The 19,000-nt window shown below is 45.6% G+C and overlaps 55 non-coding genes across 55 annotated transcripts; 28 read left to right on the top strand and 27 right to left on the bottom strand.

Moving 5' to 3' along the window:
* The first annotated feature begins 8 nt into the window (after positions 1 to 8).
* Positions 9 to 80, top strand: trnae-cuc (transfer RNA glutamic acid (anticodon CUC)). The gene has a single exon. It is a non-coding gene; the product is annotated as a tRNA-Glu (tRNA).
* A 60-nt stretch (positions 81 to 140) lies between these two features.
* trnay-gua (transfer RNA tyrosine (anticodon GUA)) lies at positions 141 to 227 on the bottom strand. Its single transcript is given in 2 exon segments — positions 141 to 176; positions 191 to 227. It is a non-coding gene; the product is annotated as a tRNA-Tyr (tRNA).
* A 481-nt stretch (positions 228 to 708) lies between these two features.
* On the top strand, positions 709 to 780 carry trnae-cuc (transfer RNA glutamic acid (anticodon CUC)). The gene has a single exon. It is a non-coding gene; the product is annotated as a tRNA-Glu (tRNA).
* A 59-nt stretch (positions 781 to 839) lies between these two features.
* On the bottom strand, positions 840 to 926 carry trnay-gua (transfer RNA tyrosine (anticodon GUA)). The gene is given in 2 exon segments: positions 840 to 875; positions 890 to 926. It is a non-coding gene; the product is annotated as a tRNA-Tyr (tRNA).
* A 481-nt stretch (positions 927 to 1,407) lies between these two features.
* On the top strand, positions 1,408 to 1,479 carry trnae-cuc (transfer RNA glutamic acid (anticodon CUC)). Its single transcript has one exon. It is a non-coding gene; the product is annotated as a tRNA-Glu (tRNA).
* A 59-nt stretch (positions 1,480 to 1,538) lies between these two features.
* Positions 1,539 to 1,625, bottom strand: trnay-gua (transfer RNA tyrosine (anticodon GUA)). The gene is given in 2 exon segments: positions 1,539 to 1,574; positions 1,589 to 1,625. It is a non-coding gene; the product is annotated as a tRNA-Tyr (tRNA).
* A 481-nt stretch (positions 1,626 to 2,106) lies between these two features.
* trnae-cuc (transfer RNA glutamic acid (anticodon CUC)) lies at positions 2,107 to 2,178 on the top strand. The gene has a single exon. It is a non-coding gene; the product is annotated as a tRNA-Glu (tRNA).
* Positions 2,179 to 2,237: 59 nt separating this feature from the next.
* trnay-gua (transfer RNA tyrosine (anticodon GUA)) lies at positions 2,238 to 2,324 on the bottom strand. The gene is given in 2 exon segments: positions 2,238 to 2,273; positions 2,288 to 2,324. It is a non-coding gene; the product is annotated as a tRNA-Tyr (tRNA).
* A 481-nt stretch (positions 2,325 to 2,805) lies between these two features.
* trnae-cuc (transfer RNA glutamic acid (anticodon CUC)) lies at positions 2,806 to 2,877 on the top strand. The gene has a single exon. It is a non-coding gene; the product is annotated as a tRNA-Glu (tRNA).
* Positions 2,878 to 2,937: 60 nt separating this feature from the next.
* On the bottom strand, positions 2,938 to 3,024 carry trnay-gua (transfer RNA tyrosine (anticodon GUA)). The gene is given in 2 exon segments: positions 2,938 to 2,973; positions 2,988 to 3,024. It is a non-coding gene; the product is annotated as a tRNA-Tyr (tRNA).
* A 481-nt stretch (positions 3,025 to 3,505) lies between these two features.
* On the top strand, positions 3,506 to 3,577 carry trnae-cuc (transfer RNA glutamic acid (anticodon CUC)). Its single transcript has one exon. It is a non-coding gene; the product is annotated as a tRNA-Glu (tRNA).
* Positions 3,578 to 3,637: 60 nt separating this feature from the next.
* trnay-gua (transfer RNA tyrosine (anticodon GUA)) lies at positions 3,638 to 3,724 on the bottom strand. Its single transcript is given in 2 exon segments — positions 3,638 to 3,673; positions 3,688 to 3,724. It is a non-coding gene; the product is annotated as a tRNA-Tyr (tRNA).
* A 481-nt stretch (positions 3,725 to 4,205) lies between these two features.
* On the top strand, positions 4,206 to 4,277 carry trnae-cuc (transfer RNA glutamic acid (anticodon CUC)). The gene has a single exon. It is a non-coding gene; the product is annotated as a tRNA-Glu (tRNA).
* A 59-nt stretch (positions 4,278 to 4,336) lies between these two features.
* trnay-gua (transfer RNA tyrosine (anticodon GUA)) lies at positions 4,337 to 4,423 on the bottom strand. The gene is given in 2 exon segments: positions 4,337 to 4,372; positions 4,387 to 4,423. It is a non-coding gene; the product is annotated as a tRNA-Tyr (tRNA).
* Positions 4,424 to 4,904: 481 nt separating this feature from the next.
* Positions 4,905 to 4,976, top strand: trnae-cuc (transfer RNA glutamic acid (anticodon CUC)). Its single transcript has one exon. It is a non-coding gene; the product is annotated as a tRNA-Glu (tRNA).
* A 59-nt stretch (positions 4,977 to 5,035) lies between these two features.
* trnay-gua (transfer RNA tyrosine (anticodon GUA)) lies at positions 5,036 to 5,122 on the bottom strand. Its single transcript is given in 2 exon segments — positions 5,036 to 5,071; positions 5,086 to 5,122. It is a non-coding gene; the product is annotated as a tRNA-Tyr (tRNA).
* A 481-nt stretch (positions 5,123 to 5,603) lies between these two features.
* Positions 5,604 to 5,675, top strand: trnae-cuc (transfer RNA glutamic acid (anticodon CUC)). Its single transcript has one exon. It is a non-coding gene; the product is annotated as a tRNA-Glu (tRNA).
* Positions 5,676 to 5,734: 59 nt separating this feature from the next.
* trnay-gua (transfer RNA tyrosine (anticodon GUA)) lies at positions 5,735 to 5,821 on the bottom strand. The gene is given in 2 exon segments: positions 5,735 to 5,770; positions 5,785 to 5,821. It is a non-coding gene; the product is annotated as a tRNA-Tyr (tRNA).
* Positions 5,822 to 6,302: 481 nt separating this feature from the next.
* Positions 6,303 to 6,374, top strand: trnae-cuc (transfer RNA glutamic acid (anticodon CUC)). The gene has a single exon. It is a non-coding gene; the product is annotated as a tRNA-Glu (tRNA).
* Positions 6,375 to 6,434: 60 nt separating this feature from the next.
* trnay-gua (transfer RNA tyrosine (anticodon GUA)) lies at positions 6,435 to 6,521 on the bottom strand. Its single transcript is given in 2 exon segments — positions 6,435 to 6,470; positions 6,485 to 6,521. It is a non-coding gene; the product is annotated as a tRNA-Tyr (tRNA).
* Positions 6,522 to 7,002: 481 nt separating this feature from the next.
* Positions 7,003 to 7,074, top strand: trnae-cuc (transfer RNA glutamic acid (anticodon CUC)). Its single transcript has one exon. It is a non-coding gene; the product is annotated as a tRNA-Glu (tRNA).
* Positions 7,075 to 7,134: 60 nt separating this feature from the next.
* Positions 7,135 to 7,221, bottom strand: trnay-gua (transfer RNA tyrosine (anticodon GUA)). The gene is given in 2 exon segments: positions 7,135 to 7,170; positions 7,185 to 7,221. It is a non-coding gene; the product is annotated as a tRNA-Tyr (tRNA).
* A 481-nt stretch (positions 7,222 to 7,702) lies between these two features.
* trnae-cuc (transfer RNA glutamic acid (anticodon CUC)) lies at positions 7,703 to 7,774 on the top strand. Its single transcript has one exon. It is a non-coding gene; the product is annotated as a tRNA-Glu (tRNA).
* A 59-nt stretch (positions 7,775 to 7,833) lies between these two features.
* On the bottom strand, positions 7,834 to 7,920 carry trnay-gua (transfer RNA tyrosine (anticodon GUA)). The gene is given in 2 exon segments: positions 7,834 to 7,869; positions 7,884 to 7,920. It is a non-coding gene; the product is annotated as a tRNA-Tyr (tRNA).
* Positions 7,921 to 8,401: 481 nt separating this feature from the next.
* trnae-cuc (transfer RNA glutamic acid (anticodon CUC)) lies at positions 8,402 to 8,473 on the top strand. Its single transcript has one exon. It is a non-coding gene; the product is annotated as a tRNA-Glu (tRNA).
* A 60-nt stretch (positions 8,474 to 8,533) lies between these two features.
* trnay-gua (transfer RNA tyrosine (anticodon GUA)) lies at positions 8,534 to 8,620 on the bottom strand. Its single transcript is given in 2 exon segments — positions 8,534 to 8,569; positions 8,584 to 8,620. It is a non-coding gene; the product is annotated as a tRNA-Tyr (tRNA).
* Positions 8,621 to 9,101: 481 nt separating this feature from the next.
* trnae-cuc (transfer RNA glutamic acid (anticodon CUC)) lies at positions 9,102 to 9,173 on the top strand. Its single transcript has one exon. It is a non-coding gene; the product is annotated as a tRNA-Glu (tRNA).
* Positions 9,174 to 9,232: 59 nt separating this feature from the next.
* On the bottom strand, positions 9,233 to 9,319 carry trnay-gua (transfer RNA tyrosine (anticodon GUA)). The gene is given in 2 exon segments: positions 9,233 to 9,268; positions 9,283 to 9,319. It is a non-coding gene; the product is annotated as a tRNA-Tyr (tRNA).
* A 481-nt stretch (positions 9,320 to 9,800) lies between these two features.
* Positions 9,801 to 9,872, top strand: trnae-cuc (transfer RNA glutamic acid (anticodon CUC)). Its single transcript has one exon. It is a non-coding gene; the product is annotated as a tRNA-Glu (tRNA).
* Positions 9,873 to 9,931: 59 nt separating this feature from the next.
* trnay-gua (transfer RNA tyrosine (anticodon GUA)) lies at positions 9,932 to 10,018 on the bottom strand. Its single transcript is given in 2 exon segments — positions 9,932 to 9,967; positions 9,982 to 10,018. It is a non-coding gene; the product is annotated as a tRNA-Tyr (tRNA).
* A 481-nt stretch (positions 10,019 to 10,499) lies between these two features.
* Positions 10,500 to 10,571, top strand: trnae-cuc (transfer RNA glutamic acid (anticodon CUC)). Its single transcript has one exon. It is a non-coding gene; the product is annotated as a tRNA-Glu (tRNA).
* Positions 10,572 to 10,631: 60 nt separating this feature from the next.
* trnay-gua (transfer RNA tyrosine (anticodon GUA)) lies at positions 10,632 to 10,718 on the bottom strand. The gene is given in 2 exon segments: positions 10,632 to 10,667; positions 10,682 to 10,718. It is a non-coding gene; the product is annotated as a tRNA-Tyr (tRNA).
* A 481-nt stretch (positions 10,719 to 11,199) lies between these two features.
* Positions 11,200 to 11,271, top strand: trnae-cuc (transfer RNA glutamic acid (anticodon CUC)). Its single transcript has one exon. It is a non-coding gene; the product is annotated as a tRNA-Glu (tRNA).
* A 59-nt stretch (positions 11,272 to 11,330) lies between these two features.
* On the bottom strand, positions 11,331 to 11,417 carry trnay-gua (transfer RNA tyrosine (anticodon GUA)). The gene is given in 2 exon segments: positions 11,331 to 11,366; positions 11,381 to 11,417. It is a non-coding gene; the product is annotated as a tRNA-Tyr (tRNA).
* Positions 11,418 to 11,898: 481 nt separating this feature from the next.
* Positions 11,899 to 11,970, top strand: trnae-cuc (transfer RNA glutamic acid (anticodon CUC)). Its single transcript has one exon. It is a non-coding gene; the product is annotated as a tRNA-Glu (tRNA).
* Positions 11,971 to 12,029: 59 nt separating this feature from the next.
* trnay-gua (transfer RNA tyrosine (anticodon GUA)) lies at positions 12,030 to 12,116 on the bottom strand. The gene is given in 2 exon segments: positions 12,030 to 12,065; positions 12,080 to 12,116. It is a non-coding gene; the product is annotated as a tRNA-Tyr (tRNA).
* Positions 12,117 to 12,597: 481 nt separating this feature from the next.
* On the top strand, positions 12,598 to 12,669 carry trnae-cuc (transfer RNA glutamic acid (anticodon CUC)). Its single transcript has one exon. It is a non-coding gene; the product is annotated as a tRNA-Glu (tRNA).
* A 60-nt stretch (positions 12,670 to 12,729) lies between these two features.
* Positions 12,730 to 12,816, bottom strand: trnay-gua (transfer RNA tyrosine (anticodon GUA)). The gene is given in 2 exon segments: positions 12,730 to 12,765; positions 12,780 to 12,816. It is a non-coding gene; the product is annotated as a tRNA-Tyr (tRNA).
* Positions 12,817 to 13,297: 481 nt separating this feature from the next.
* On the top strand, positions 13,298 to 13,369 carry trnae-cuc (transfer RNA glutamic acid (anticodon CUC)). Its single transcript has one exon. It is a non-coding gene; the product is annotated as a tRNA-Glu (tRNA).
* A 59-nt stretch (positions 13,370 to 13,428) lies between these two features.
* Positions 13,429 to 13,515, bottom strand: trnay-gua (transfer RNA tyrosine (anticodon GUA)). Its single transcript is given in 2 exon segments — positions 13,429 to 13,464; positions 13,479 to 13,515. It is a non-coding gene; the product is annotated as a tRNA-Tyr (tRNA).
* A 481-nt stretch (positions 13,516 to 13,996) lies between these two features.
* trnae-cuc (transfer RNA glutamic acid (anticodon CUC)) lies at positions 13,997 to 14,068 on the top strand. Its single transcript has one exon. It is a non-coding gene; the product is annotated as a tRNA-Glu (tRNA).
* A 59-nt stretch (positions 14,069 to 14,127) lies between these two features.
* trnay-gua (transfer RNA tyrosine (anticodon GUA)) lies at positions 14,128 to 14,214 on the bottom strand. Its single transcript is given in 2 exon segments — positions 14,128 to 14,163; positions 14,178 to 14,214. It is a non-coding gene; the product is annotated as a tRNA-Tyr (tRNA).
* A 481-nt stretch (positions 14,215 to 14,695) lies between these two features.
* On the top strand, positions 14,696 to 14,767 carry trnae-cuc (transfer RNA glutamic acid (anticodon CUC)). The gene has a single exon. It is a non-coding gene; the product is annotated as a tRNA-Glu (tRNA).
* Positions 14,768 to 14,826: 59 nt separating this feature from the next.
* Positions 14,827 to 14,913, bottom strand: trnay-gua (transfer RNA tyrosine (anticodon GUA)). Its single transcript is given in 2 exon segments — positions 14,827 to 14,862; positions 14,877 to 14,913. It is a non-coding gene; the product is annotated as a tRNA-Tyr (tRNA).
* A 481-nt stretch (positions 14,914 to 15,394) lies between these two features.
* trnae-cuc (transfer RNA glutamic acid (anticodon CUC)) lies at positions 15,395 to 15,466 on the top strand. Its single transcript has one exon. It is a non-coding gene; the product is annotated as a tRNA-Glu (tRNA).
* Positions 15,467 to 15,526: 60 nt separating this feature from the next.
* trnay-gua (transfer RNA tyrosine (anticodon GUA)) lies at positions 15,527 to 15,613 on the bottom strand. Its single transcript is given in 2 exon segments — positions 15,527 to 15,562; positions 15,577 to 15,613. It is a non-coding gene; the product is annotated as a tRNA-Tyr (tRNA).
* Positions 15,614 to 16,094: 481 nt separating this feature from the next.
* trnae-cuc (transfer RNA glutamic acid (anticodon CUC)) lies at positions 16,095 to 16,166 on the top strand. The gene has a single exon. It is a non-coding gene; the product is annotated as a tRNA-Glu (tRNA).
* A 59-nt stretch (positions 16,167 to 16,225) lies between these two features.
* Positions 16,226 to 16,312, bottom strand: trnay-gua (transfer RNA tyrosine (anticodon GUA)). The gene is given in 2 exon segments: positions 16,226 to 16,261; positions 16,276 to 16,312. It is a non-coding gene; the product is annotated as a tRNA-Tyr (tRNA).
* Positions 16,313 to 16,793: 481 nt separating this feature from the next.
* Positions 16,794 to 16,865, top strand: trnae-cuc (transfer RNA glutamic acid (anticodon CUC)). Its single transcript has one exon. It is a non-coding gene; the product is annotated as a tRNA-Glu (tRNA).
* Positions 16,866 to 16,924: 59 nt separating this feature from the next.
* Positions 16,925 to 17,011, bottom strand: trnay-gua (transfer RNA tyrosine (anticodon GUA)). Its single transcript is given in 2 exon segments — positions 16,925 to 16,960; positions 16,975 to 17,011. It is a non-coding gene; the product is annotated as a tRNA-Tyr (tRNA).
* Positions 17,012 to 17,492: 481 nt separating this feature from the next.
* trnae-cuc (transfer RNA glutamic acid (anticodon CUC)) lies at positions 17,493 to 17,564 on the top strand. Its single transcript has one exon. It is a non-coding gene; the product is annotated as a tRNA-Glu (tRNA).
* Positions 17,565 to 17,624: 60 nt separating this feature from the next.
* trnay-gua (transfer RNA tyrosine (anticodon GUA)) lies at positions 17,625 to 17,711 on the bottom strand. The gene is given in 2 exon segments: positions 17,625 to 17,660; positions 17,675 to 17,711. It is a non-coding gene; the product is annotated as a tRNA-Tyr (tRNA).
* Positions 17,712 to 18,192: 481 nt separating this feature from the next.
* Positions 18,193 to 18,264, top strand: trnae-cuc (transfer RNA glutamic acid (anticodon CUC)). The gene has a single exon. It is a non-coding gene; the product is annotated as a tRNA-Glu (tRNA).
* A 60-nt stretch (positions 18,265 to 18,324) lies between these two features.
* On the bottom strand, positions 18,325 to 18,411 carry trnay-gua (transfer RNA tyrosine (anticodon GUA)). Its single transcript is given in 2 exon segments — positions 18,325 to 18,360; positions 18,375 to 18,411. It is a non-coding gene; the product is annotated as a tRNA-Tyr (tRNA).
* A 481-nt stretch (positions 18,412 to 18,892) lies between these two features.
* On the top strand, positions 18,893 to 18,964 carry trnae-cuc (transfer RNA glutamic acid (anticodon CUC)). Its single transcript has one exon. It is a non-coding gene; the product is annotated as a tRNA-Glu (tRNA).
* Positions 18,965 to 19,000: the final 36 nt, after the last annotated feature.

The following is a 19,000-nucleotide window of genomic DNA, read 5'->3' as shown; positions in this document are numbered from 1 at the left end:
AGCATGTCTCCCTGGTGGTCTAGTGGTTAGGATTCGGCGCTCTCACCGCCGCGGCCCGGGTTCGATTCCCGGTCAGGGAATGCGGCTTTTGCCAGGCCTTGGTCTTGTCGCAGACAAAGAGATCACCAAAAAGCATCGCTTCCTTCGAGCCGGAGTCGTACCAGCGACCTAAGGATGGCCGGTTGTTCACCTACAGTCCTCCGCTCTACCAACTGAGCTATCGAAGGACCTGGCGCTGTTCTGGGACACGAAACCAGATGGACACCAGAGCCCTATGGAAAAGACCCTAAAAACACTGCAAAAAAATGAAATCTAACCAAGTGTCGTTGATCTTATATGAAGATCAACAAATCGATTTGGTAATGTTTTTTAGTATAAAGAGACTTAACTAGCACTCTCTGAAAAGAACCTTTTGACTGATTTTAATAAGAGATTTGCTTATTTTAAGGAGTCTCATCAAGGCAAATTTGCTCAATGCGCTGGAGACGTCTTGAATGAAGTCAAATGATTTGATGAGAAAGCACTAGGTAAGTGTCTTTATACTGAAAACAGTACCAAGTACATTTTTTTTTTATTTTGATATAAGATTAATGACACTCGGCTAGATTTGATTGGATAAACGTTTTTTGCAGCGAAGCCATCTCCCGCAGTCTGCCCCGCAGAGAGCAAGACGTCACGTCCACTCGTGCCAAAGGCAGACAGCATGTCTCCCTGGTGGTCTAGTGGTTAGGATTCGGCGCTCTCACCGCCGCGGCCCGGGTTCGATTCCCGGTCAGGGAATGCGGCTTTTGCCAGGCCTTGGTCTTGTCGCGACAAAGAGATCACCAAAAAGCATCGCTTCCTTCGAGCCGGAGTCGAACCAGCGACCTAAGGATGGCCGGTTGTTCACCTACAGTCCTCCGCTCTACCAACTGAGCTATCGAAGGACCTGGCGCTGTTCTGGGACACGAAACCAGATGGACACCAGAGCCCTATGGAAAAGACCCTAAAAACACTGCAAAAAAATGAAATCTAACCAAGTGTCGTTGATCTTATATGAAGATCAACAAATCGATTTGGTAATGTTTTTTAGTATAAAGAGACTTAACTAGCACTCTCTGAAAAGAACCTTTTGACTGATTTTAATAAGAGATTTGCTTATTTTAAGGAGTCTCATCAAGGCAAATTTGCTCAATGCGCTGGAGACGTCTTGAATGAAGTCAAATGATTTGATGAGAAAGCACTAGGTAAGTGTCTTTATACTGAAAACAGTACCAAGTACATTTTTTTTTTATTTTGATATAAGATTAATGACACTCGGCTAGATTTGATTGGATAAACGGTTTTTGCAGCGAAGCCATCTCCCGCAGTCTGCCCCGCAGAGAGCAAGACGTCACGTCCACTCGTGCCAAAGGCAGACAGCATGTCTCCCTGGTGGTCTAGTGGTTAGGATTCGGCGCTCTCACCGCCGCGGCCCGGGTTCGATTCCCGGTCAGGGAATGCGGCTTTTGCCAGGCCTTGGTCTTGTCGCGACAAAGAGATCACCAAAAAGCATCGCTTCCTTCGAGCCGGAGTCGAACCAGCGACCTAAGGATGGCCGGTTGTTCACCTACAGTCCTCCGCTCTACCAACTGAGCTATCGAAGGACCTGGCGCTGTTCTGGGACACGAAACCAGATGGACACCAGAGCCCTATGGAAAAGACCCTAAAAACACTGCAAAAAAATGAAATCTAACCAAGTGTCGTTGATCTTATATGAAGATCAACAAATCGATTTGGTAATGTTTTTTAGTATAAAGAGACTTAACTAGCACTCTCTGAAAAGAACCTTTTGACTGATTTTAATAAGAGATTTGCTTATTTTAAGGAGTCTCATCAAGGCAAATTTGCTCAATGCGCTGGAGACGTCTTGAATGAAGTCAAATGATTTGATGAGAAAGCACTAGGTAAGTGTCTTTATACTGAAAACAGTACCAAGTACATTTTTTTTTTATTTTGATATAAGATTAATGACACTCGGCTAGATTTGATTGGATAAACGGTTTTTGCAGCGAAGCCATCTCCCGCAGTCTGCCCCGCAGAGAGCAAGACGTCACGTCCACTCGTGCCAAAGGCAGACAGCATGTCTCCCTGGTGGTCTAGTGGTTAGGATTCGGCGCTCTCACCGCCGCGGCCCGGGTTCGATTCCCGGTCAGGGAATGCGGCTTTTGCCAGGCCTTGGTCTTGTCGCGACAAAGAGATCACCAAAAAGCATCGCTTCCTTCGAGCCGGAGTCGAACCAGCGACCTAAGGATGGCCGGTTGTTCACCTACAGTCCTCCGCTCTACCAACTGAGCTATCGAAGGACCTGGCGCTGTTCTGGGACACGAAACCAGATGGACACCAGAGCCCTATGGAAAAGACCCTAAAAACACTGCAAAAAAATGAAATCTAACCAAGTGTCGTTGATCTTATATGAAGATCAACAAATCGATTTGGTAATGTTTTTTAGTATAAAGAGACTTAACTAGCACTCTCTGAAAAGAACCTTTTGACTGATTTTAATAAGAGATTTGCTTATTTTAAGGAGTCTCATCAAGGCAAATTTGCTCAATGCGCTGGAGACGTCTTGAATGAAGTCAAATGATTTGATGAGAAAGCACTAGGTAAGTGTCTTTATACTGAAAACAGTACCAAGTAGATTTTTTTTTTATTTTGATATAAGATTAACGACACTCGGCTAGATTTGATTGGATAAATCGTTTTTGCAGCGAAGCCATCTCCCGCAGTCTGCCCCGCAGAGAGCAAGACGTCACGTCCACTCGTGCCAAAGGCAGACAGCATGTCTCCCTGGTGGTCTAGTGGTTAGGATTCGGCGCTCTCACCGCCGCGGCCCGGGTTCGATTCCCGGTCAGGGAATGCGGCTTTTGCCAGGCCTTGGTCTTGTCGCAGACAAAGAGATCACCAAAAAGCATCGCTTCCTTCGAGCCGGAGTCGAACCAGCGACCTAAGGATGGCCGGTTGTTCACCTACAGTCCTCCGCTCTACCAACTGAGCTATCGAAGGACCTGGCGCTGTTCTGGGACACGAAACCAGATGGACACCAGAGCCCTATGGAAAAGACCCTAAAAACACTGCAAAAAAATGAAATCTAACCAAGTGTCGTTGATCTTATATGAAGATCAACAAATCGATTTGGTAATGTTTTTTAGTATAAAGAGACTTAACTAGCACTCTCTGAAAAGAACCTTTTGACTGATTTTAATAAGAGATTTGCTTATTTTAAGGAGTCTCATCAAGGCAAATTTGCTCAATGCGCTGGAGACGTCTTGAATGAAGTCAAATGATTTCATGAGAAAGCACTAGGTAAGTGTCTTTATACTGAAAACAGTACCAAGTAGATTTTTTTTTTATTTTGATATAAGATTAACGACACTCGGCTAGATTTGATTGGATAAACCGTTTTTGCAGCGAAGCCATCTCCCGCAGTCTGCCCCGCAGAGAGCAAGACGTCACGTCCACTCGTGCCAAAGGCAGACAGCATGTCTCCCTGGTGGTCTAGTGGTTAGGATTCGGCGCTCTCACCGCCGCGGCCCGGGTTCGATTCCCGGTCAGGGAATGCGGCTTTTGCCAGGCCTTGGTCTTGTCGCAGACAAAGAGATCACCAAAAAGCATCGCTTCCTTCGAGCCGGAGTCGTACCAGCGACCTAAGGATGGCCGGTTGTTCACCTACAGTCCTCCGCTCTACCAACTGAGCTATCGAAGGACCTGGCGCTGTTCTGGGACACGAAACCAGATGGACACCAGAGCCCTATGGAAAAGACCCTAAAAACACTGCAAAAAAATGAAATCTAACCAAGTGTCGTTGATCTTATATGAAGATCAACAAATCGATTTGGTAATGTTTTTTAGTATAAAGAGACTTAACTAGCACTCTCTGAAAAGAACCTTTTGACTGATTTTAATAAGAGATTTGCTTATTTTAAGGAGTCTCATCAAGGCAAATTTGCTCAATGCGCTGGAGACGTCTTGAATGAAGTCAAATGATTTGATGAGAAAGCACTAGGTAAGTGTCTTTATACTGAAAACAGTACCAAGTACATTTTTTTTTTATTTTGATATAAGATTAATGACACTCGGCTAGATTTGATTGGATAAACGTTTTTTGCAGCGAAGCCATCTCCCGCAGTCTGCCCCGCAGAGAGCAAGACGTCACGTCCACTTGTGCCAAAGGCAGACAGCATGTCTCCCTGGTGGTCTAGTGGTTAGGATTCGGCGCTCTCACCGCCGCGGCCCGGGTTCGATTCCCGGTCAGGGAATGCGGCTTTTGCCAGGCCTTGGTCTTGTCGCGACAAAGAGATCACCAAAAAGCATCGCTTCCTTCGAGCCGGAGTCGAACCAGCGACCTAAGGATGGCCGGTTGTTCACCTACAGTCCTCCGCTCTACCAACTGAGCTATCGAAGGACCTGGCGCTGTTCTGGGACACGAAACCAGATGGACACCAGAGCCCTATGGAAAAGACCCTAAAAACACTGCAAAAAAATGAAATCTAACCAAGTGTCGTTGATCTTATATGAAGATCAACAAATCGATTTGGTAATGTTTTTTAGTATAAAGAGACTTAACTAGCACTCTCTGAAAAGAACCTTTTGACTGATTTTAATAAGAGATTTGCTTATTTTAAGGAGTCTCATCAAGGCAAATTTGCTCAATGCGCTGGAGACGTCTTGAATGAAGTCAAATGATTTGATGAGAAAGCACTAGGTAAGTGTCTTTATACTGAAAACAGTACCAAGTACATTTTTTTTTTATTTTGATATAAGATTAATGACACTCGGCTAGATTTGATTGGATAAACGGTTTTTGCAGCGAAGCCATCTCCCGCAGTCTGCCCCGCAGAGAGCAAGACGTCACGTCCACTCGTGCCAAAGGCAGACAGCATGTCTCCCTGGTGGTCTAGTGGTTAGGATTCGGCGCTCTCACCGCCGCGGCCCGGGTTCGATTCCCGGTCAGGGAATGCGGCTTTTGCCAGGCCTTGGTCTTGTCGCGACAAAGAGATCACCAAAAAGCATCGCTTCCTTCGAGCCGGAGTCGAACCAGCGACCTAAGGATGGCCGGTTGTTCACCTACAGTCCTCCGCTCTACCAACTGAGCTATCGAAGGACCTGGCGCTGTTCTGGGACACGAAACCAGATGGACACCAGAGCCCTATGGAAAAGACCCTAAAAACACTGCAAAAAAATGAAATCTAACCAAGTGTCGTTGATCTTATATGAAGATCAACAAATCGATTTGGTAATGTTTTTTAGTATAAAGAGACTTAACTAGCACTCTCTGAAAAGAACCTTTTGACTGATTTTAATAAGAGATTTGCTTATTTTAAGGAGTCTCATCAAGGCAAATTTGCTCAATGCGCTGGAGACGTCTTGAATGAAGTCAAATGATTTGATGAGAAAGCACTAGGTAAGTGTCTTTATACTGAAAACAGTACCAAGTACATTTTTTTTTTATTTTGATATAAGATTAATGACACTCGGCTAGATTTGATTGGATAAACGGTTTTTGCAGCGAAGCCATCTCCCGCAGTCTGCCCCGCAGAGAGCAAGACGTCACGTCCACTCGTGCCAAAGGCAGACAGCATGTCTCCCTGGTGGTCTAGTGGTTAGGATTCGGCGCTCTCACCGCCGCGGCCCGGGTTCGATTCCCGGTCAGGGAATGCGGCTTTTGCCAGGCCTTGGTCTTGTCGCGACAAAGAGATCACCAAAAAGCATCGCTTCCTTCGAGCCGGAGTCGAACCAGCGACCTAAGGATGGCCGGTTGTTCACCTACAGTCCTCCGCTCTACCAACTGAGCTATCGAAGGACCTGGCGCTGTTCTGGGACACGAAACCAGATGGACACCAGAGCCCTATGGAAAAGACCCTAAAAACACTGCAAAAAAATGAAATCTAACCAAGTGTCGTTGATCTTATATGAAGATCAACAAATCGATTTGGTAATGTTTTTTAGTATAAAGAGACTTAACTAGCACTCTCTGAAAAGAACCTTTTGACTGATTTTAATAAGAGATTTGCTTATTTTAAGGAGTCTCATCAAGGCAAATTTGCTCAATGCGCTGGAGACGTCTTGAATGAAGTCAAATGATTTGATGAGAAAGCACTAGGTAAGTGTCTTTATACTGAAAACAGTACCAAGTAGATTTTTTTTTTATTTTGATATAAGATTAACGACACTCGGCTAGATTTGATTGGATAAATCGTTTTTGCAGCGAAGCCATCTCCCGCAGTCTGCCCCGCAGAGAGCAAGACGTCACGTCCACTCGTGCCAAAGGCAGACAGCATGTCTCCCTGGTGGTCTAGTGGTTAGGATTCGGCGCTCTCACCGCCGCGGCCCGGGTTCGATTCCCGGTCAGGGAATGCGGCTTTTGCCAGGCCTTGGTCTTGTCGCAGACAAAGAGATCACCAAAAAGCATCGCTTCCTTCGAGCCGGAGTCGAACCAGCGACCTAAGGATGGCCGGTTGTTCACCTACAGTCCTCCGCTCTACCAACTGAGCTATCGAAGGACCTGGCGCTGTTCTGGGACACGAAACCAGATGGACACCAGAGCCCTATGGAAAAGACCCTAAAAACACTGCAAAAAAATGAAATCTAACCAAGTGTCGTTGATCTTATATGAAGATCAACAAATCGATTTGGTAATGTTTTTTAGTATAAAGAGACTTAACTAGCACTCTCTGAAAAGAACCTTTTGACTGATTTTAATAAGAGATTTGCTTATTTTAAGGAGTCTCATCAAGGCAAATTTGCTCAATGCGCTGGAGACGTCTTGAATGAAGTCAAATGATTTCATGAGAAAGCACTAGGTAAGTGTCTTTATACTGAAAACAGTACCAAGTAGATTTTTTTTTTATTTTGATATAAGATTAACGACACTCGGCTAGATTTGATTGGATAAACCGTTTTTGCAGCGAAGCCATCTCCCGCAGTCTGCCCCGCAGAGAGCAAGACGTCACGTCCACTCGTGCCAAAGGCAGACAGCATGTCTCCCTGGTGGTCTAGTGGTTAGGATTCGGCGCTCTCACCGCCGCGGCCCGGGTTCGATTCCCGGTCAGGGAATGCGGCTTTTGCCAGGCCTTGGTCTTGTCGCAGACAAAGAGATCACCAAAAAGCATCGCTTCCTTCGAGCCGGAGTCGTACCAGCGACCTAAGGATGGCCGGTTGTTCACCTACAGTCCTCCGCTCTACCAACTGAGCTATCGAAGGACCTGGCGCTGTTCTGGGACACGAAACCAGATGGACACCAGAGCCCTATGGAAAAGACCCTAAAAACACTGCAAAAAAATGAAATCTAACCAAGTGTCGTTGATCTTATATGAAGATCAACAAATCGATTTGGTAATGTTTTTTAGTATAAAGAGACTTAACTAGCACTCTCTGAAAAGAACCTTTTGACTGATTTTAATAAGAGATTTGCTTATTTTAAGGAGTCTCATCAAGGCAAATTTGCTCAATGCGCTGGAGACGTCTTGAATGAAGTCAAATGATTTGATGAGAAAGCACTAGGTAAGTGTCTTTATACTGAAAACAGTACCAAGTACATTTTTTTTTTATTTTGATATAAGATTAATGACACTCGGCTAGATTTGATTGGATAAACGGTTTTTGCAGCGAAGCCATCTCCCGCAGTCTGCCCCGCAGAGAGCAAGACGTCACGTCCACTCGTGCCAAAGGCAGACAGCATGTCTCCCTGGTGGTCTAGTGGTTAGGATTCGGCGCTCTCACCGCCGCGGCCCGGGTTCGATTCCCGGTCAGGGAATGCGGCTTTTGCCAGGCCTTGGTCTTGTCGCGACAAAGAGATCACCAAAAAGCATCGCTTCCTTCGAGCCGGAGTCGAACCAGCGACCTAAGGATGGCCGGTTGTTCACCTACAGTCCTCCGCTCTACCAACTGAGCTATCGAAGGACCTGGCGCTGTTCTGGGACACGAAACCAGATGGACACCAGAGCCCTATGGAAAAGACCCTAAAAACACTGCAAAAAAATGAAATCTAACCAAGTGTCGTTGATCTTATATGAAGATCAACAAATCGATTTGGTAATGTTTTTTAGTATAAAGAGACTTAACTAGCACTCTCTGAAAAGAACCTTTTGACTGATTTTAATAAGAGATTTGCTTATTTTAAGGAGTCTCATCAAGGCAAATTTGCTCAATGCGCTGGAGACGTCTTGAATGAAGTCAAATGATTTGATGAGAAAGCACTAGGTAAGTGTCTTTATACTGAAAACAGTACCAAGTACATTTTTTTTTTATTTTGATATAAGATTAACGACACTCGGCTAGATTTGATTGGATAAATCGTTTTTGCAGCGAAGCCATCTCCCGCAGTCTGCCCCGCAGAGAGCAAGACGTCACGTCCACTCGTGCCAAAGGCAGACAGCATGTCTCCCTGGTGGTCTAGTGGTTAGGATTCGGCGCTCTCACCGCCGCGGCCCGGGTTCGATTCCCGGTCAGGGAATGCGGCTTTTGCCAGGCCTTGGTCTTGTCGCAGACAAAGAGATCACCAAAAAGCATCGCTTCCTTCGAGCCGGAGTCGTACCAGCGACCTAAGGATGGCCGGTTGTTCACCTACAGTCCTCCGCTCTACCAACTGAGCTATCGAAGGACCTGGCGCTGTTCTGGGACACGAAACCAGATGGACACCAGAGCCCTATGGAAAAGACCCTAAAAACACTGCAAAAAAATGAAATCTAACCAAGTGTCGTTGATCTTATATGAAGATCAACAAATCGATTTGGTAATGTTTTTTAGTATAAAGAGACTTAACTAGCACTCTCTGAAAAGAACCTTTTGACTGATTTTAATAAGAGATTTGCTTATTTTAAGGAGTCTCATCAAGGCAAATTTGCTCAATGCGCTGGAGACGTCTTGAATGAAGTCAAATGATTTGATGAGAAAGCACTAGGTAAGTGTCTTTATACTGAAAACAGTACCAAGTACATTTTTTTTTTATTTTGATATAAGATTAATGACACTCGGCTAGATTTGATTGGATAAACGGTTTTTGCAGCGAAGCCATCTCCCGCAGTCTGCCCCGCAGAGAGCAAGACGTCACGTCCACTCGTGCCAAAGGCAGACAGCATGTCTCCCTGGTGGTCTAGTGGTTAGGATTCGGCGCTCTCACCGCCGCGGCCCGGGTTCGATTCCCGGTCAGGGAATGCGGCTTTTGCCAGGCCTTGGTCTTGTCGCGACAAAGAGATCACCAAAAAGCATCGCTTCCTTCGAGCCGGAGTCGAACCAGCGACCTAAGGATGGCCGGTTGTTCACCTACAGTCCTCCGCTCTACCAACTGAGCTATCGAAGGACCTGCCGCTGTTCTGGGACACGAAACCAGATGGACACCAGAGCCCTATGGAAAAGACCCTAAAAACACTGCAAAAAAATGAAATCTAACCAAGTGTCGTTGATCTTATATGAAGATCAACAAATCGATTTGGTAATGTTTTTTAGTATAAAGAGACTTAACTAGCACTCTCTGAAAAGAACCTTTTGACTGATTTTAATAAGAGATTTGCTTATTTTAAGGAGTCTCATCAAGGCAAATTTGCTCAATGCGCTGGAGACGTCTTGAATGAAGTCAAATGATTTGATGAGAAAGCACTAGGTAAGTGTCTTTATACTGAAAACAGTACCAAGTACATTTTTTTTTTATTTTGATATAAGATTAACGACACTCGGCTAGATTTGATTGGATAAACGGTTTTTGCAGCGAAGCCATCTCCCGCAGTCTGCCCCGCAGAGAGCAAGACGTCACGTCCACTCGTGCCAAAGGCAGACAGCATGTCTCCCTGGTGGTCTAGTGGTTAGGATTCGGCGCTCTCACCGCCGCGGCCCGGGTTCGATTCCCGGTCAGGGAATGCGGCTTTTGCCAGGCCTTGGTCTTGTCGCGACAAAGAGATCACCAAAAAGCATCGCTTCCTTCGAGCCGGAGTCGAACCAGCGACCTAAGGATGGCCGGTTGTTCACCTACAGTCCTCCGCTCTACCAACTGAGCTATCGAAGGACCTGGCGCTGTTCTGGGACACGAAACCAGATGGACACCAGAGCCCTATGGAAAAGACCCTAAAAACACTGCAAAAAAATGAAATCTAACCAAGTGTCGTTGATCTTATATGAAGATCAACAAATCGATTTGGTAATGTTTTTTAGTATAAAGAGACTTAACTAGCACTCTCTGAAAAGAACCTTTTGACTGATTTTAATAAGAGATTTGCTTATTTTAAGGAGTCTCATCAAGGCAAATTTGCTCAATGCGCTGGAGACGTCTTGAATGAAGTCAAATGATTTGATGAGAAAGCACTAGGTAAGTGTCTTTATACTGAAAACAGTACCAAGTAGATTTTTTTTTTATTTTGATATAAGATTAACGACACTCGGCTAGATTTGATTGGATAAATCGTTTTTGCAGCGAAGCCATCTCCCGCAGTCTGCCCCGCAGAGAGCAAGACGTCACGTCCACTCGTGCCAAAGGCAGACAGCATGTCTCCCTGGTGGTCTAGTGGTTAGGATTCGGCGCTCTCACCGCCGCGGCCCGGGTTCGATTCCCGGTCAGGGAATGCGGCTTTTGCCAGGCCTTGGTCTTGTCGCAGACAAAGAGATCACCAAAAAGCATCGCTTCCTTCGAGCCGGAGTCGAACCAGCGACCTAAGGATGGCCGGTTGTTCACCTACAGTCCTCCGCTCTACCAACTGAGCTATCGAAGGACCTGGCGCTGTTCTGGGACACGAAACCAGATGGACACCAGAGCCCTATGGAAAAGACCCTAAAAACACTGCAAAAAAATGAAATCTAACCAAGTGTCGTTGATCTTATATGAAGATCAACAAATCGATTTGGTAATGTTTTTTAGTATAAAGAGACTTAACTAGCACTCTCTGAAAAGAACCTTTTGACTGATTTTAATAAGAGATTTGCTTATTTTAAGGAGTCTCATCAAGGCAAATTTGCTCAATGCGCTGGAGACGTCTTGAATGAAGTCAAATGATTTCATGAGAAAGCACTAGGTAAGTGTCTTTATACTGAAAACAGTACCAAGTAGATTTTTTTTTTATTTTGATATAAGATTAACGACACTCGGCTAGATTTGATTGGATAAACCGTTTTTGCAGCGAAGCCATCTCCCGCAGTCTGCCCCGCAGAGAGCAAGACGTCACGTCCACTCGTGCCAAAGGCAGACAGCATGTCTCCCTGGTGGTCTAGTGGTTAGGATTCGGCGCTCTCACCGCCGCGGCCCGGGTTCGATTCCCGGTCAGGGAATGCGGCTTTTGCCAGGCCTTGGTCTTGTCGCGACAAAGAGATCACCAAAAAGCATCGCTTCCTTCGAGCCGGAGTCGAACCAGCGACCTAAGGATGGCCGGTTGTTCACCTACAGTCCTCCGCTCTACCAACTGAGCTATCGAAGGACCTGGCGCTGTTCTGGGACACGAAACCAGATGGACACCAGAGCCCTATGGAAAAGACCCTAAAAACACTGCAAAAAAATGAAATCTAACCAAGTGTCGTTGATCTTATATGAAGATCAACAAATCGATTTGGTAATGTTTTTTAGTATAAAGAGACTTAACTAGCACTCTCTGAAAAGAACCTTTTGACTGATTTTAATAAGAGATTTGCTTATTTTAAGGAGTCTCATCAAGGCAAATTTGCTCAATGCGCTGGAGACGTCTTGAATGAAGTCAAATGATTTGATGAGAAAGCACTAGGTAAGTGTCTTTATACTGAAAACAGTACCAAGTACATTTTTTTTTTATTTTGATATAAGATTAACGACACTCGGCTAGATTTGATTGGATAAACGGTTTTTGCAGCGAAGCCATCTCCCGCAGTCTGCCCCGCAGAGAGCAAGACGTCACGTCCACTCGTGCCAAAGGCAGACAGCATGTCTCCCTGGTGGTCTAGTGGTTAGGATTCGGCGCTCTCACCGCCGCGGCCCGGGTTCGATTCCCGGTCAGGGAATGCGGCTTTTGCCAGGCCTTGGTCTTGTCGCGACAAAGAGATCACCAAAAAGCATCGCTTCCTTCGAGCCGGAGTCGAAGCAGCGACCTAAGGATGGCCGGTTGTTCACCTACAGTCCTCCGCTCTACCAACTGAGCTATCGAAGGACCTGGCGCTGTTCTGGGACACGAAACCAGATGGACACCAGAGCCCTATGGAAAAGACCCTAAAAACACTGCAAAAAAATGAAATCTAACCAAGTGTCGTTGATCTTATATGAAGATCAACAAATCGATTTGGTAATGTTTTTTAGTATAAAGAGACTTAACTAGCACTCTCTGAAAAGAACCTTTTGACTGATTTTAATAAGAGATTTGCTTATTTTAAGGAGTCTCATCAAGGCAAATTTGCTCAATGCGCTGGAGACGTCTTGAATGAAGTCAAATGATTTCATGAGAAAGCACTAGGTAAGTGTCTTTATACTGAAAACAGTACCAAGTAGATTTTTTTTTTATTTTGATATAAGATTAACGACACTCGGCTAGATTTGATTGGATAAATCGTTTTTGCAGCGAAGCCATCTCCCGCAGTCTGCCCCGCAGAGAGCAAGACGTCACGTCCACTCGTGCCAAAGGCAGACAGCATGTCTCCCTGGTGGTCTAGTGGTTAGGATTCGGCGCTCTCACCGCCGCGGCCCGGGTTCGATTCCCGGTCAGGGAATGCGGCTTTTGCCAGGCCTTGGTCTTGTCGCAGACAAAGAGATCACCAAAAAGCATCGCTTCCTTCGAGCCGGAGTCGAACCAGCGACCTAAGGATGGCCGGTTGTTCACCTACAGTCCTCCGCTCTACCAACTGAGCTATCGAAGGACCTGGCGCTGTTCTGGGACACGAAACCAGATGGACACCAGAGCCCTATGGAAAAGACCCTAAAAACACTGCAAAAAAATGAAATCTAACCAAGTGTCGTTGATCTTATATGAAGATCAACAAATCGATTTGGTAATGTTTTTTAGTATAAAGAGACTTAACTAGCACTCTCTGAAAAGAACCTTTTGACTGATTTTAATAAGAGATTTGCTTATTTTAAGGAGTCTCATCAAGGCAAATTTGCTCAATGCGCTGGAGACGTCTTGAATGAAGTCAAATGATTTCATGAGAAAGCACTAGGTAAGTGTCTTTATACTGAAAACAGTACCAAGTAGATTTTTTTTTTATTTTGATATAAGATTAACGACACTCGGCTAGATTTGATTGGATAAACCGTTTTTGCAGCGAAGCCATCTCCCGCAGTCTGCCCCGCAGAGAGCAAGACGTCACGTCCACTCGTGCCAAAGGCAGACAGCATGTCTCCCTGGTGGTCTAGTGGTTAGGATTCGGCGCTCTCACCGCCGCGGCCCGGGTTCGATTCCCGGTCAGGGAATGCGGCTTTTGCCAGGCCTTGGTCTTGTCGCGACAAAGAGATCACCAAAAAGCATCGCTTCCTTCGAGCCGGAGTCGAACCAGCGACCTAAGGATGGCCGGTTGTTCACCTACAGTCCTCCGCTCTACCAACTGAGCTATCGAAGGACCCGGCGCTGTTCTGGGACACGAAACCAGATGGACACCAGAGCCCTATGGAAAAGACCCTAAAAACACTGCAAAAAAATGAAATCTAACCAAGTGTCATTGATCTTATATGAAGATCAACAAATCGATTTGGTAATGTTTTTTAGTATAAAGAGACTTAACTAGCACTCTCTGAAAAGAACCTTTTGACTGATTTTAATAAGAGATTTGCTTATTTTAAGGAGTCTCATCAAGGCAAATTTGCTCAATGCGCTGGAGACGTCTTGAATGAAGTCAAATGATTTGATGAGAAAGCACTAGGTAAGTGTCTTTATACTGAAAACAGTACCAAGTACATTTTTTTTTTATTTTGATATAAGATTAATGACACTCGGCTAGATTTGATTGGATAAACGGTTTTTGCAGCGAAGCCATCTCCCGCAGTCTGCCCCGCAGAGAGCAAGACGTCACGTCCACTCGTGCCAAAGGCAGACAGCATGTCTCCCTGGTGGTCTAGTGGTTAGGATTCGGCGCTCTCACCGCCGCGGCCCGGGTTCGATTCCCGGTCAGGGAATGCGGCTTTTGCCAGGCCTTGGTCTTGTCGCGACAAAGAGATCACCAAAAAGCATCGCTTCCTTCGAGCCGGAGTCGAACCAGCGACCTAAGGATGGCCGGTTGTTCACCTACAGTCCTCCACTCTACCAACTGAGCTATCGAAGGACCTGGCGCTGTTCTGGGACACGAAACCAGATGGACACCAGAGCCCTATGGAAAAGACCCTAAAAACACTGCAAAAAAATGAAATCTAACCAAGTGTCGTTGATCTTATATGAAGATCAACAAATCGATTTGGTAATGTTTTTTAGTATAAAGAGACTTAACTAGCACTCTCTGAAAAGAACCTTTTGACTGATTTTAATAAGAGATTTGCTTATTTTAAGGAGTCTCATCAAGGCAAATTTGCTCAATGCGCTGGAGACGTCTTGAATGAAGTCAAATGATTTGATGAGAAAGCACTAGGTAAGTGTCTTTATACTGAAAACAGTACCAAGTACATTTTTTTTTTATTTTGATATAAGATTAACGACACTCGGCTAGATTTGATTGGATAAATCGTTTTTGCAGCGAAGCCATCTCCCGCAGTCTGCCCCGCAGAGAGCAAGACGTCACGTCCACTCGTGCCAAAGGCAGACAGCATGTCTCCCTGGTGGTCTAGTGGTTAGGATTCGGCGCTCTCACCGCCGCGGCCCGGGTTCGATTCCCGGTCAGGGAATGCGGCTTTTGCCAGGCCTTGGTCTTGTCGCGACAAAGAGATCACCAAAAAGCATCGCTTCCTTCGAGCCGGAGTCGAAGCAGCGACCTAAGGATGGCCGGTTGTTCACCTACAGTCCTCCGCTCTACCAACTGAGCTATCGAAGGACCTGGCGCTGTTCTGGGACACGAAACCAGATGGACACCAGAGCCCTATGGAAAAGACCCTAAAAACACTGCAAAAAAATGAAATCTAACCAAGTGTCGTTGATCTTATATGAAGATCAACAAATCGATTTGGTAATGTTTTTTAGTATAAAGAGACTTAACTAGCACTCTCTGAAAAGAACCTTTTGACTGATTTTAATAAGAGATTTGCTTATTTTAAGGAGTCTCATCAAGGCAAATTTGCTCAATGCGCTGGAGACGTCTTGAATGAAGTCAAATGATTTCATGAGAAAGCACTAGGTAAGTGTCTTTATACTGAAAACAGTACCAAGTAGATTTTTTTTTTATTTTGATATAAGATTAACGACACTCGGCTAGATTTGATTGGATAAATCGTTTTTGCAGCGAAGCCATCTCCCGCAGTCTGCCCCGCAGAGAGCAAGACGTCACGTCCACTCGTGCCAAAGGCAGACAGCATGTCTCCCTGGTGGTCTAGTGGTTAGGATTCGGCGCTCTCACCGCCGCGGCCCGGGTTCGATTCCCGGTCAGGGAATGCGGCTTTTGCCAGGCCTTGGTCTTGTCGCAGACAAAGAGATCACCAAAAAGCATCGCTTCCTTCGAGCCGGAGTCGAACCAGCGACCTAAGGATGGCCGGTTGTTCACCTACAGTCCTCCGCTCTACCAACTGAGCTATCGAAGGACCTGGCGCTGTTCTGGGACACGAAACCAGATGGACACCAGAGCCCTATGGAAAAGACCCTAAAAACACTGCAAAAAAATGAAATCTAACCAAGTGTCGTTGATCTTATATGAAGATCAACAAATCGATTTGGTAATGTTTTTTAGTATAAAGAGACTTAACTAGCACTCTCTGAAAAGAACCTTTTGACTGATTTTAATAAGAGATTTGCTTATTTTAAGGAGTCTCATCAAGGCAAATTTGCTCAATGCGCTGGAGACGTCTTGAATGAAGTCAAATGATTTCATGAGAAAGCACTAGGTAAGTGTCTTTATACTGAAAACAGTACCAAGTAGATTTTTTTTTTATTTTGATATAAGATTAACGACACTCGGCTAGATTTGATTGGATAAACCGTTTTTGCAGCGAAGCCATCTCCCGCAGTCTGCCCCGCAGAGAGCAAGACGTCACGTCCACTCGTGCCAAAGGCAGACAGCATGTCTCCCTGGTGGTCTAGTGGTTAGGATTCGGCGCTCTCACCGCCGCGGCCCGGGTTCGATTCCCGGTCAGGGAATGCGGCTTTTGCCAGGCCTTGGTCTTGTCGCGACAAAGAGATCACCAAAAAGCATCGCTTCCTTCGAGCCGGAGTCGAACCAGCGACCTAAGGATGGCCGGTTGTTCACCTACAGTCCTCCGCTCTACCAACTGAGCTATCGAAGGACCCGGCGCTGTTCTGGGACACGAAACCAGATGGACACCAGAGCCCTATGGAAAAGACCCTAAAAACACTGCAAAAAAATGAAATCTAACCAAGTGTCATTGATCTTATATGAAGATCAACAAATCGATTTGGTAATGTTTTTTAGTATAAAGAGACTTAACTAGCACTCTCTGAAAAGAACCTTTTGACTGATTTTAATAAGAGATTTGCTTATTTTAAGGAGTCTCATCAAGGCAAATTTGCTCAATGCGCTGGAGACGTCTTGAATGAAGTCAAATGATTTGATGAGAAAGCACTAGGTAAGTGTCTTTATACTGAAAACAGTACCAAGTACATTTTTTTTTTATTTTGATATAAGATTAATGACACTCGGCTAGATTTGATTGGATAAACGGTTTTTGCAGCGAAGCCATCTCCCGCAGTCTGCCCCGCAGAGAGCAAGACGTCACGTCCACTCGTGCCAAAGGCAGACAGCATGTCTCCCTGGTGGTCTAGTGGTTAGGATTCGGCGCTCTCACCGCCGCGGCCCGGGTTCGATTCCCGGTCAGGGAATGCGGCTTTTGCCAGGCCTTGGTCTTGTCGCGACAAAGAGATCACCAAAAAGCATCGCTTCCTTCGAGCCGGAGTCGAACCAGCGACCTAAGGATGGCCGGTTGTTCACCTACAGTCCTCCACTCTACCAACTGAGCTATCGAAGGACCTGGCGCTGTTCTGGGACACGAAACCAGATGGACACCAGAGCCCTATGGAAAAGACCCTAAAAACACTGCAAAAAAATGAAATCTAACCAAGTGTCGTTGATCTTATATGAAGATCAACAAATCGATTTGGTAATGTTTTTTAGTATAAAGAGACTTAACTAGCACTCTCTGAAAAGAACCTTTTGACTGATTTTAATAAGAGATTTGCTTATTTTAAGGAGTCTCATCAAGGCAAATTTGCTCAATGCGCTGGAGACGTCTTGAATGAAGTCAAATGATTTGATGAGAAAGCACTAGGTAAGTGTCTTTATACTGAAAACAGTACCAAGTAGATTTTTTTTTTATTTTGATATAAGATTAACGACACTCGGCTAGATTTGATTGGATAAATCGTTTTTGCAGCGAAGCCATCTCCCGCAGTCTGCCCCGCAGAGAGCAAGACGTCACGTCCACTCGTGCCAAAGGCAGACAGCATGTCTCCCTGGTGGTCTAGTGGTTAGGATTCGGCGCTCTCACCGCCGCGGCCCGGGTTCGATTCCCGGTCAGGGAATGCGGCTTTTGCCAGGCCTTGGTCTTGTCGCAGACAAAGAGATCACCAAAAAGCATCGCTTCCTTCGAGCCGGAGTCGAACCAGCGACCTATGGATGGCCGGTTGTTCACCTACAGTCCTCCGCTCTACCAACTGAGCTATCGAAGGACCTGGCGCTGTTCTGGGACACGAAACCAGATGGACATCAGAGCCCTATGGAAAAGACCCTAAAAACACTGCAAAAAAATGAAATCTAACCAAGTGTCGTTGATCTTATATGAAGATCAACAAATCGATTTGGTAATGTTTTTTAGTATAAAGAGACTTAACTAGCACTCTCTGAAAAGAACCTTTTGACTGATTTTAATAAGAGATTTGCTTATTTTAAGGAGTCTCATCAAGGCAAATTTGCTCAATGCGCTGGAGACGTCTTGAATGAAGTCAAATGATTTGATGAGAAAGCACTAGGTAAGTGTCTTTATACTGAAAACAGTACCAAGTAGATTTGTTTTTTATTTTGATATAAGATTAACGACACTCGGCTAGATTTGATTGGATAAATCGTTTTTGCAGCGAAGCCATCTCCCGCAGTCTGCCCCGCAGAGAGCAAGACGTCACGTCCACTCGTGCCAAAGGCAGACAGCATGTCTCCCTGGTGGTCTAGTGGTTAGGATTCGGCGCTCTCACCGCCGCGGCCCGGGTTCGATTCCCGGTCAGGGAATGCGGCTTTTGCCAGGCCTTGGTCTTGTCGCAGACAAAGAGATCACCAAAAAGCATCGCTTCCTTCGAGCCGGAGTCGAACCAGCGACCTATGGATGGCCGGTTGTTCACCTACAGTCCTCCGCTCTACCAACTGAGCTATCGAAGGACCTGGCGCTGTTCTGGGACACGAAACCAGATGGACATCAGAGCCCTATGGAAAAGACCCTAAAAACACTGCAAAAAAATGAAATCTAACCAAGTGTCGTTGATCTTATATGAAGATCAACAAATCGATTTGGTAATGTTTTTTAGTATAAAGAGACTTAACTAGCACTCTCTGAAAAGAACCTTTTGACTGATTTTAATAAGAGATTTGCTTATTTTAAGGAGTCTCATCAAGGCAAATTTGCTCAATGCGCTGGAGACGTCTTGAATGAAGTCAAATGATTTGATGAGAAAGCACTAGGTAAGTGTCTTTATACTGAAAACAGTACCAAGTAGATTTGTTTTTTATTTTGATATAAGATTAACGACACTCGGCTAGATTTGATTGGATAAATCGTTTTTGCAGCGAAGCCATCTCCCGCAGTCTGCCCCGCAGAGAGCAAGACGTCACGTCCACTCGTGCCAAAGGCAGACAGCATGTCTCCCTGGTGGTCTAGTGGTTAGGATTCGGCGCTCTCACCGCCGCGGCCCGGGTTCGATTCCCGGTCAGGGAATGCGGCTTTTGCCAGGCCTTGGTCTTGTCGCAGACA

Source organism: Alosa pseudoharengus, unplaced genomic scaffold, assembly GCF_046254945.1.
Source record: "Alosa pseudoharengus isolate Yale_2024_CS ecotype anadromous, Long Island Sound unplaced genomic scaffold, YU_APseudo_1.1 YU_APseudo_1.1_scf_12, whole genome shotgun sequence".
Classification (NCBI taxonomy): domain Eukaryota; kingdom Metazoa; phylum Chordata; class Actinopteri; order Clupeiformes; family Clupeidae; genus Alosa; species Alosa pseudoharengus.
The sequence above is the reverse complement of the archived record's forward strand: the minus strand, read 5'-3'. Positions and strand labels throughout refer to the sequence as shown.